General features: G+C 46.4%; 1 long non-coding RNA gene across 1 annotated transcript; it reads left to right on the forward strand.

Annotated features, from left to right (window-relative positions):
- The first annotated feature begins 3,178 nt into the window (after nucleotides 1-3,178).
- Nucleotides 3,179-4,602, forward strand: LOC123579038. The gene is made up of 2 exons (XR_006702601.1): nucleotides 3,179-3,506; nucleotides 3,903-4,602. It is a non-coding gene; the product is annotated as an uncharacterized LOC123579038 (long non-coding RNA).
- Nucleotides 4,603-10,948: the final 6,346 nt, after the last annotated feature.

A 10,948-nucleotide genomic window follows, 5' to 3' on the forward strand; every position in this document is an offset into this window, starting at 1 on the left:
AAAATAGTGTACTTATTTCAGTTTCCTTCCTGCAGGAATGGGATTGTCTCCCTCCCACAAATCTTGGCGGTTGTACATTCTTCTTCAGGTGCTGAGAAAACTCGCCTGGTGTATGGGGCTCCAAAGGTGGCAATGAGTTGTGTTTATTGTCCCGCTTGTTCTGACGGTACTCTGAAGGTAGGACAGATTCTTTTTATGAGTGAGAACACTGTGTGGCTCAGAGATTTTAAATAAGTTGACCAGTGTCACATAGGATTCCGGCTGGAACAGACTGGCCCGCACCTGCTTTGGGATTGAGTTTGTTTCTCTTAAACTGGTCCCCAGTCTGGTTTCCGACTCAACCTAGCCTGGCAGTAAAGACACCCGAGGTTTCTGTGGGAATTTTACAGACAATAATACTTCCGCATCAGTGTTCCTCTCCAGGCACAATCCCGAAGAGCTTTTGAGCAGGTGAGCAGAGATTTGAGCCATCTGCGCGCGGTCAAGGAAAGGGCTGTTTGCCATCCAGGTTTCCCTCTTCACGGAGGGCCTGCGGGACGCCTGGATGTCCCATCCTCTGTCGTGGTGGCCCCAGGGAGGCCGTGGGCAGAGACCTGGGGCGTGCCCATCCTCCCCCGCAGGAAAGGGCTCCTATTCTGCGGAGAGAGGACAGTGCCTCGTCCACGCGGTCAGCGGGGCTGCAGTCCGGGCAGGGGCTGGTCTCCCCGGTGCCCTGACACCCACCGGGGCAGCGCTGGGGACCCTGCGCGTGCCGGCTGACAGACGGCCTCGTGCAAGCCCCAGACCCGCCCGTGCGCGGCCCCCACCCGAGCTGGCCGGCCCTTCGGTCAAGGGCCTGTCCCGCCGCCTCACAGCTCCGCGAGAGCGCGCCGCGTCTGCAGGCGACGGCCACCAGAGGAAGGGGGGTGGGGGGAGGCCGTCCAGCCGGCGGGGGCAGGGCCGCGGCCCGATCTCCGGCCCCACCCCGGGGCCCAGAGGCGCGGCGGGGCTGGGGGTGGCCGTCCGGCTTGCCCGTGGGGCTTTCAGCCACGGAGCCGCCGTCCAAGGTTCTTTCTTGTCTCCTCCTGGGGTCGCCTGAGCGTCACAGCTCCAGAAGCCTTTCTGCACGATAAGGGGACGGGGACGGCGTGGGGAGAAGAGGCAGCTGCGCCAGGCTGCTGTCGGACCCCGAGGCGGGGTTCCCGTTTCTTGGCAACGGGTCCCCTGCTCGGGTCGGGCCCCGCCGACCCGGGCCGACCTCTGTCCCCTCCCCCTCCGAGGCTCCCGGAGTCCCCGCCCCCGCACCCAAGGCGGAGCCCAGGTGTGGCCTGGGGGGGGTGGGGCGCGGCCTGGGGGCGGGGCCGGCGTGGGAGGGGGTGACCTGCGCGCCACCGCTGCGAGCCGCCGTGTTCCCGACCCCGGCGGGCCTGCGCGGGGGGGCGGGGACCGGGAGGGCCCCGCGGGGGGACGACAAGTCTGCTTCCGCCCGGCCTCCGCCCGCTCCGGCTGGAACGAGTCTTTCCGGTGGGGCTACCCAGCCCGGGCCGCCTCGCCCAGCCTCCCGGAACCCGCCCCGAGCGGTGCGCGACCCCGCCCAGGCCCAGGGCGAGACCAGGCCGAAAGGTGGAGCCGCCGGAGGGAGAGGGGGGAGAACCCGGGTCCTGGGTCCCCGGCAGGGCGGCGAGCTCCCGGGGCCTTTTCAGCCCCCGGTCTGACGTCGGATCCCGTGTGGCCCCAGGAGCACCCTAACAGAGCGTTTTGGAAACGCTTCCTCAGTGAGTCTGCGAATCAAAGCTCCGGTCCAACCTTATTACTTTACCTGGGGAGACTGAGGCACAAACAGATTGTACCAAGGCCGCTTTATGAGTTAGCAAACCATAAGGGAGCCTATGGAAAGCCTAGGAAGAGCTACCGGACAGAGGCCGGGATCTTCCCCCGGTCCTGAGTCCTGGGGTGTCTGGGCTAGACAAGAGGGGCCAGGTGACCCAGGAGGGGCTGCGTGTCCGCTGCCGGGACGGCTCCACGGGATGGACAGAGCCACATCTCAGCGAGGGTCCCGGCCTCACGAAATTAATGAGAATGATGCCTTTCTTTCCTCAACCGAAGAGTAGAGATTCCGTTTAACCTCTGCAGACAGCAAGACAGGGACCACTCTCCCTCCCAGCCTGGCGCCAGCATGGACCCCAGGGCATGTTAACAGGAGCAGGAATTGGAGGCGAAACATCCTTCATTTCCTCAGCGGTGGAACTAGTGAGGTCTCTGATTGCCAGGATCTGGTTTTTCAAAATAACATCATGCGAAGACCCAGGAGTGGGGGTGCCCCGGAGGATTCTTTTATCTGTTCAACCTTGAGTCAGACTTGCAATGAGCATTTGATCGAGAAACTTGGTCAGTTTCTCAAAATGCAAAATCAATCGCCGATGTTACTTTTTTACTTGGCATTTCCTTGGGATATTCCCAGTTCTGGGAATGAAAGATTATATAAACTATTGTCTTACATTCTGTCCCGATTAGCCTCCTTCCTCAATTCAGGATTTCCCTGGAGCCGGATCGTGGCAGCTTCAGGATTATGACTTTTTAAAACATATATAATTTTGATGAATTTGTATCCGTTCCCCAAATTAGAAACTCCTTTAATTATAGGAGAAAACATTTTCAAAGAGAAAGGGTAGACCTTTAGCTCAAGCCCTGGAGCAAATGCTTCTAAAGAAAATCTCAGGGCAGGCAGGTCTTCAGCCGAGTGGTGAGGGAAGAAGCAAGCATGTCTTTTCTGCAGCTGTCAGGCCTCCCGTCTTGCAGTTAATTCTTGGCTAGAAAGTAAAGAATAAATGAAGGTTTGCTTAAAATTGTTCACGCCCCTACTGAGGATTTTAACTTGAGAGAAAGCGTGGTCTTGGTGAAACAGTTTTAAAACTGATCTTGGGTGGCAGATGAGGGGAATTTTCTCTTTTTAAAAGCGTTTCCGGCTCATAAGCAAAGAGAAAGAATGGCAGATAGAACATTTGCTGTTTTGCATCCCTAACGAATGAACAGATCTAGGCAGGATAAGCCCTGGCTACTGACAACTTGAGGAGAGAACCTGGGAGGTGCCTGGGTGGCTCAGTCAATGGAGCATCTGACTCTTGATTTTGGCTCAGGTCATGATCCCACGGTCTCGCTGGGCTCTGTGCTGAGGGTGAAGCCTGCTTAGGATTCTCTCCCTCTCCCTCCCTCCATCAAGATACTCCCCTGCTTGTGCTCTCTCTCCCTAAAATTAGAGAGAGAGAGAGAAGGAGAGAGAACTTGACATGATGTGCCTTCTAATGGAAAAACTCAGCACCGATTGTGTAGTATTGACGTTCCACACGCTCCTGTCCCCACACACGAATCAAACCCGCAGCTGATCCAGCCTCAAGTAGATCAACGACCAGCTTACGTGAAACACCAAGTACAGGGATCCCGTTAAACAATACTATGGGAACAGAATCACAGGTATCCAGATCATGTGACACTATGGGACAAGTGACCGACTTCTTCAATAATTAATTGTAAGGAAAATAATCACATTTAGATTCTAAAACAAATGGCAAAAAGAAAAACAAGTGACATTCATAGAACACTTGTAAATTTGAACACTGATGGGATATTTGATATTTAAAAAGTTATTACATTATTTCAGCGGGATACTGTGGTTACATTTTGAGGTATTTTAAAACTATTTTAAGATATTTTTCATGTGTTTTGGAAATATCTGCTAAAATATTTACAGATGAAATGATATGATATCTGGGATTTATTCCTAAGTCATTTTATGTAGTGATAAGGAAAGTGGGTATAGTTCGAAACAAGACTGGACATCAGTCATGGGCATATGATGGTTTATTATATTATTATGTCTATTTTTTCTTATGTTTGAATTGTTTAATCTTTTACTTTTTGCACAGTGTATTCAAACTTGAGAACTGGCACTGAAACCTGACTGAACTGTCTGGCCTGGAGCACGGGACAACTGGCCCATGGCTTGCTCTGTGACTTTGCATACACTGGTTCTCACTTATCCATTTAGGAAACATGGAGGGCTTTCTGTCTGCTTGAGCTTCTGAAACTGTGGAGCTCACACACTAGGTTAGAAAATGATAAGGAAGGATGCCTCCAGATGGAGGTGGGGAAGCCTTTGCAAAAGAATTGGTGTTTGATATGAGTCCTGACAGATGGGAAGGAGTTCCCTGGGTGGTGGCAGTTCATCTTCTGTAAGATAAGATGGTTAGACTGGATCTACAAGGATCTACTTAGTCCTAATAGATTCTGTGATTATAACCTGCCTATAACCATCCCCCCCCCCACCCCCGTGTGTGTCCCTCCAGGGAGTTGAGAGACCTCCATGGACTTCCTGCCATCATCCTTTATTTTGTTAGCCAAAGCAATCCAACTTGAGCTGGTGGCCTTGAATCTCTCAATTGTGTTTGGAGACCAAAGCATTATCACATTAGCCAGTCCATAACCTTCCTAGGGAGTGGTCTCTCAGGCTCGCAGATTTATTTCCATCCATCTAGCTCCCAAGGCATTTCGCTTAAGTAACCTTAGCTTTACATTTGCTGGCAGTTATGCCCAGCGTTGGTAATAAAGATCATTTGCTTATCAAAATGTGAGTGCCTGCCATCGATACTCTGAGCTTTCCCAACTGCTCTTATCGTCCCTCTGTCCCTGTAAAACATGGAGTTCAAGATACAGCATGCAGCCTGGCCTTCTGGTTAACTAGTTCATCTTGATACTCTGCCATAACAGGTTGAACTTTGTGCTTTGATGGCCCTTTTGCCCATGTGACATGAACCGTCTGCTAGGGCAAGTCTTGAAATGGCCGTGGTCAACAGACAAGTAGTTGACTGTATCACACCTCTATTATGGAAAATTATGTTTGTTTTTTTTCTATTTATTCTTTTTATAATCTTGGTTTTAATGGACATTTACACTTTAAAAGAACAATTTCAGAAACTTTTGGAGAAGATAAGAATCTTTAAATTTGGTTGCTATATGTTTGTTGAAAGCGTTTTCCTGGGTTCAGATGCAGTCAAACACATTGTCTTCCTACGGACCTAACAAGCATCTTTCAGTGTGATTCAAAGCCTCGTGGAAGGCTGGGAATGTTAGGAGCTCCTCTAATTTTTGCTGCTATAAACCAAAGGTACACTTCTCTGTAGGAAAAAATATTGGGAAGTTAGCTGCGATATATTGCGTGTTTCAAGGGACTGCTCAAAAGCTCAAAAGCCTCATATGCCAATTTAATTAGAATAATTTACTTTAATAGAAAACTATAATTTTCTACCTTTTCCAATCAGTTGAGCTAATTTGTACTTTTTTTATACCCACCCAGATGGAATTTATTACTCCAAAGCCAATACCCTAAACCTTAATTTTTGTGCTAGCCGTGATTATAGCTGGGGAATTATGGGAAAGGAATAGTGGAGACTTTGGCTTCTGGCTCTGGAACACCAGCCTGGTGCAAACCAAGCCTCCTACCTCAAACAACTAGAGCAGCTAATTTAAAGTTCTGTCCTAAAACATCAGAGATCTACTTTTGCAGTTAGCACTTCAGAGGGCAAGATCCTGGAGAGAAAGGAAGCATAGAAAAGTGAGCCTGACATTTGACACTTGCCTCAGTCAGTTTGGGCTGCTATACACAAATACCATAGATTGGGTGGCTAAGACAACAGACATTTATTTCCCATAGTAATGAGGGCTGGAAGTCAAAGATCAAGGTAGTGGAAGATTTGATGAGGGCTCTTTTCCTGGCTAACAGGCTTTACATAGAAGAGAGAGGGAAGCTCTGGTGCTTCTTATTTTTCTTACAAGAGCACTAATCCCATCATGCAAGCTCCACCTTCATGATTTCATCTAAACCTCATTACCTTCCAAAGGTTTCACTTCCTTATCATATTGGGAGTTAGGGCTTCAACATATGAATTGGGGGATGGGAGGCACAAACATTTAGTCCCTAACAACACTATTATTCCCTCCAAGGCATTTATTTCTAAGAGCAGTGACTTAAGGCAAAGAAGAAGATGAGCAAACCTTTGACAATCTCAGAGAGTGCCTGATAATATCCTAGGCTTTTGGTTAGGACCTCTGAAGATTATACCAGTAGTAAGGGCATATCAAAAAAGGACCAATTCTCACAAAGACACAGACTTAAAAAATTTTTTTTGAGTTTATTTATTTATTTTGAAAGAGAGAGAGAGAGAGAGAGCAAGGGAGGGGCACAGAGAGAGGGAGAGAGAATCCTGGGTAGGCCCTGCACTATCATTGTGGAGCCTGACACAAGGGTCAAACCCACAAAAGATGAGATCATGACCTGAACTAAAACCAAGAGTCAGACACTTAACTGACTGAACCACCCAGGCACCCCTTAAATTTTTTAAGAAAACATTTTAAAAAATGTTTATTTATTTTGAGAGAGAGAGAGAGAGAGAGAGAGAGAGAGAGTGTGTGTGTGTGTGTGTGTGTGTGTGTGTGTGTTCATGAGACGGGGGCAGAGAGAGAATCCCAAGCAGACTCCATGCTTAGCATGGAGCCTGATGCAGGACCCCATTCCATGACTGTGAGATCATGACCTGTGCTGAAATCAAGAGTTGGATTCTTAACTGACTAAGCCACCCAGGTGCCCCACAAAGATACAACTTTGACTCAAATCAGATTAAGATAGTCTGTGTCCATACTAACTGCTTTACAAAAAGAAAAGAAAATCTCTGAAGAAAGATAGCATTATTCACAGCATCACATTGGTTCTATAATTTTCGTATACAACATGTAGCATTTGATCAGAATTTACTAGGCATACTAGGAGACAAGACCAAATGATCCAAACCAAGAGAAGAAATAGATAATAGAAACTGACCCATAGGAGATCCAGATATTAGAGTTATCAGATAGACTTCAGGATAACTTCTGATTGATATATTCAAGGAGATAAAAAGCAAAAATGGAAAATTCCACAAAAGAATAGAAATTTATTTTAAAAATCAATGGGAAATTTATAACTGAAAAAAATAAAGTTAAGGACATATTAGATGAATTCAAAAGCAGATCAGACACAAATGAAGAGAGGATTAGTGAATTGGAAGCTATATCAGAAGAAAATATCTGGATTGAAGCACAAAGAAAAAAGAATGGAAAATATGGAAAGAGTGTGTTGTATTTTGGACATAGTGAAAATGTTTAGCATAATTGTAATTGAAGTTCTAGAAGAGGGCAAGGAGAGAAATAATAAAACAGAAGCAATATATGAATAGATAATGGCCAGGAATTTTCCAAAATTGATGAGAGAAGTGAATCCACTGATTCAAGAAGCCTTGTAGAACCATAAGCAGTGTAAATACAAAAAGAGTCATACCTACACACATTATAGTGTAACCACCAGAAACCAAAGAGTAAGAGATAGTCTTAAAAGTAGCTAAGTAAAGGGGTACCTGGGTGGCTCAGTCAATTAAGCATCCAACTCTCAATTTCAGCTCAGGTCATAATCTTATAGTTCATGGGATTGAGTCCCATGTTGGGCTTGGTGCTGACATCGAGGAACCTGCTTGCCTCTCCCTCATTCTCTCTCCCAAAATAAATTAAAAAAAAATTTTTTTTAAACAAGTAGCCAAATAAAATGACAAATTACCTCCACTGGAGCTATATAGGATTTATAGCTAACTTTTCAACAAACCATGAAAGCAAGAAGAAAATGAAATAACATCTTTAAAGCATTGAAAAGTCAATCTAGAATTCCATGACCAATAAAATACTCCTCAATATGAAAGTTAAATTTGTATGTTTTATTATTATTATTTTAAAACATTTATTTGAGAGAGAGAGAACCCATGCACATGAGAGGGGGAGAGAAAGAGGGAGAAAGAGAGGGAAAGAGAGAGAGGGAATGAGAGACAGAGAGAGAGAGAGAGAGAGAGAGAGAGAATCCCAAGCAGTCTGTCAGCACTGAGCCTGATGTGGGGCTTGATCCCACAAACTGCAAGATTATATGACCTGAGCCAAAATCAAGAGTCAGATGCTTAACTAACTGAGCCACCCAGGTACCCAAGGATATTTTTAAATAGGGGAAAAAAATGAGAACATTGGTCACCAGCAAATATGCACTAAAAGAAATGCTAAAGGAAATTCTTTGAGGCAAAAGGGGAATTATCACAAATGGAAACTTAGATATGCAGAAAAAGAGAGAACTCTCTGGGGTCTCTTCTTATGAGGACACTAAGCATATCAGATTAGGGTCCTACCCTTATGATTTTAGTTACTTCTAAAGGCACTATCTTCAAACATTTGAGCATTAGGGCTTCAACATAGGAATTTGTTGTGGGGACACAATTCAATCCATCACATAATTTCTAGGGTATAGCCACTAAAGGAATGGTAAGAAGATATAACTAACAAGCTAATAATAAAGGGGGAAATGATATGAAAATAATTACTCCAAAAGAAGGTAAAGAAGGTGAGGCAAACAGAAAAATAAATAGAACCATTGTAGATTTAAACCCAAGCACATAAGCAATTAAATTAAATGTAAGTGAACTAAATACTGCCATCAAACTACAAAGCCTATTGGAAAGGATAAATAACCCACACCCAATTACATGTTGAGACATATGTTAGGTGTAAGGGTAAGACAGGTATAAATTGCAAAGATGAAAAAAGGTATGTAGGAGACAGAAAGGTAAATATTTCTGATATGACCACACAAATTTGCCACTATCAATAGCAGTTAGTGGTGAATGTATTCTTTTTTTTTTTTTTTTTTTTTTACTTTTACTGAATAAAATCAGCTGTTCCAGTATGCCTTTGAGGCCAGTCACTTTCTTATAGTGGGGTCCTACTCCATCTTCCCTACTATACCATCCGTACTCACATGGTCAGGTGCACAGAGCCTGGAAAACCATGCTGTTGGGTCTGACAATCTGTGTGTAGGGAAGAAACTCTAGGAACTAGACAGCTTCCTTTCTGTTCCCCCTGTGTTTGCTGAGCTTTTCCAGAGCTCAGGCTTAGTGTTGGGCAGTGCCTGTCCTCGTGGAGCACACAACCCCCAAGAGGTCTCGACATGTGCAGAGGGCCCCCAAATAGAGTGCATACTGTAGTGAGGGTAAAGGAGCCTGATAAGAGAGTGACCCACTGTCTCTGGAGAGTTCCTTTGTTCCTTCCTTTCCCCCTTCTTAAGATGTTTATTGAATACCTACCATGTGCCAGCCTAGTCAACATTTTCTAAGACTCACATTCTTTCTAAAATACTATGACATCTTAAAAAAAAGGTGGGGAAGATTTTTCTCTCTGGTCAGTGAACTCCGTGAAATACTGGTAAAATTAAGAGCAAATGGGGACAGCTGGGTGGCTCAGTCGGTTAGGTGTCTGACTCTTGATCTCAGCTCAGTCTTGATCTCAAGGTCATGAATTCAAGCCCTGAGTTGGGCTCCACACTCAGTGTGGAATCTATTTTAAAAACAAATAAATAAATAATATGTACATACATACATACATAAATACATACATACATACATTAATTAACTAATTAAAAAAAGCAAATGGGCAAATGCAGATGCCAAGGTAGGAAAAAGGGGAAAGGAAACCAACCTCTACAGAGCCCCCATTATTTGTTATCTCACTGATCCCATAATAACCTGATGTTGGCTGTGTGGGTACACTTTACAGATAGGAAATTAAGGCACAGAAAGTTTAAGCAACTTGCCCTGAGGTCCCAGTTTAAAATTGAGGAGCTGATCTATACACATCAAATCTTTTGGGGCACCTGGGTGGCTCAGTAGTTTGAGCCTCCTGTCACCACTTGGCAGAGAGAGAGAGAGAGAGAGAGAGAGAGAGAGCTCTGATGTCTCATAAGGCCACTAATCCCATCGTGAAAACCCCACCGTCATGACCTCATCTAACCCTAATTACTTCCCAAAGGCCCTCACCTCCAAATACTATCATGCTAGGGGTTAGGGCTTCAACATATGAAATTTGTGGGACACAATTCAGTCCGTAACTATTGGGGTTTTTTGCCTTTGGGCAAGTCTCGTAGTCTCTTACCAGTGTAATGGGTATATTGTGATTCCAAAGGGGTAGCAAGTAAGGGCTGCTGCCCTGTGGGCTATCGTTTCCCCCTGTCTTTTCAGAGGCCCTTTGGCAAGTTCATGGCCAGAATCAGGAGGGGCTTCAAGCAGCTGCACGCTTTCTCCAAGTGAGTTGGGAGGTGGGGGGCATATGTCCTAGGTAGTGTAGAATCTGTGTTCAGACACCCAGAAACCTAGGAAGGTGGCTGCTGCTTCTGCCTGAAGGTCAAGTCACTGATGAAGTGGACTTTGTATCTTTTATAGCTTTCCAACTTCTTTTCAAACCTCCCAAGTTTGAAGCTTGTGGGCTCAGCAGCTGAAAATGGAGATGCTATGGGAGGCTGCTGCCCCATTTTGCTTTCTGAACTGAGTTCAGTCTCCTTGACCCAGCCCCCTTCCCTTCTGCCCTCAGCAGACTCCAGCAACTAGATCTTTCTTTCTGGGTCTCTGGCGGGACCTCGCCCTGTGTGCTTTAGGGTTCCAAATAGAGGCTCAGATGGCCCAGCCGTGCCCTGCTGGGCCCACACCGTGGTTGGAGTGCGGGTGCCCACACAGGATTCCTGGTGCTCAGCTTGTGATTGCTTCTGACCAGGCTGGACTGAAACTTCTCCCTTGACTGAACGCCAGGTCTGGCGTCTGATTGGTGATGCTCCTGCCCCATTTCCTAGTGTTCCTGAACCACTGCTGACTCTTCATGGCCTTCCTAGCTGCACCTCTACACACACCCGCCTCTCCCAGGACGTGAGCAACTGTCCCCGGGCCTTCCTGGGGCCCGCGTCCTCCCTTCCCACCCTGCGGGGGTGTCCCTGTGACCACACCTGCCAGGTGGCTTGTGGGGAGGCCAGTGAAGCCTCCAGGGAGGGCAGCCGGGTGGGGCACTTGAACAGAGCTGGCAGGGTGTG

This window comes from Leopardus geoffroyi, chromosome E2 (assembly GCF_018350155.1).
Source record: "Leopardus geoffroyi isolate Oge1 chromosome E2, O.geoffroyi_Oge1_pat1.0, whole genome shotgun sequence".
NCBI lineage: Eukaryota > Metazoa > Chordata > Mammalia > Carnivora > Felidae > Leopardus > Leopardus geoffroyi.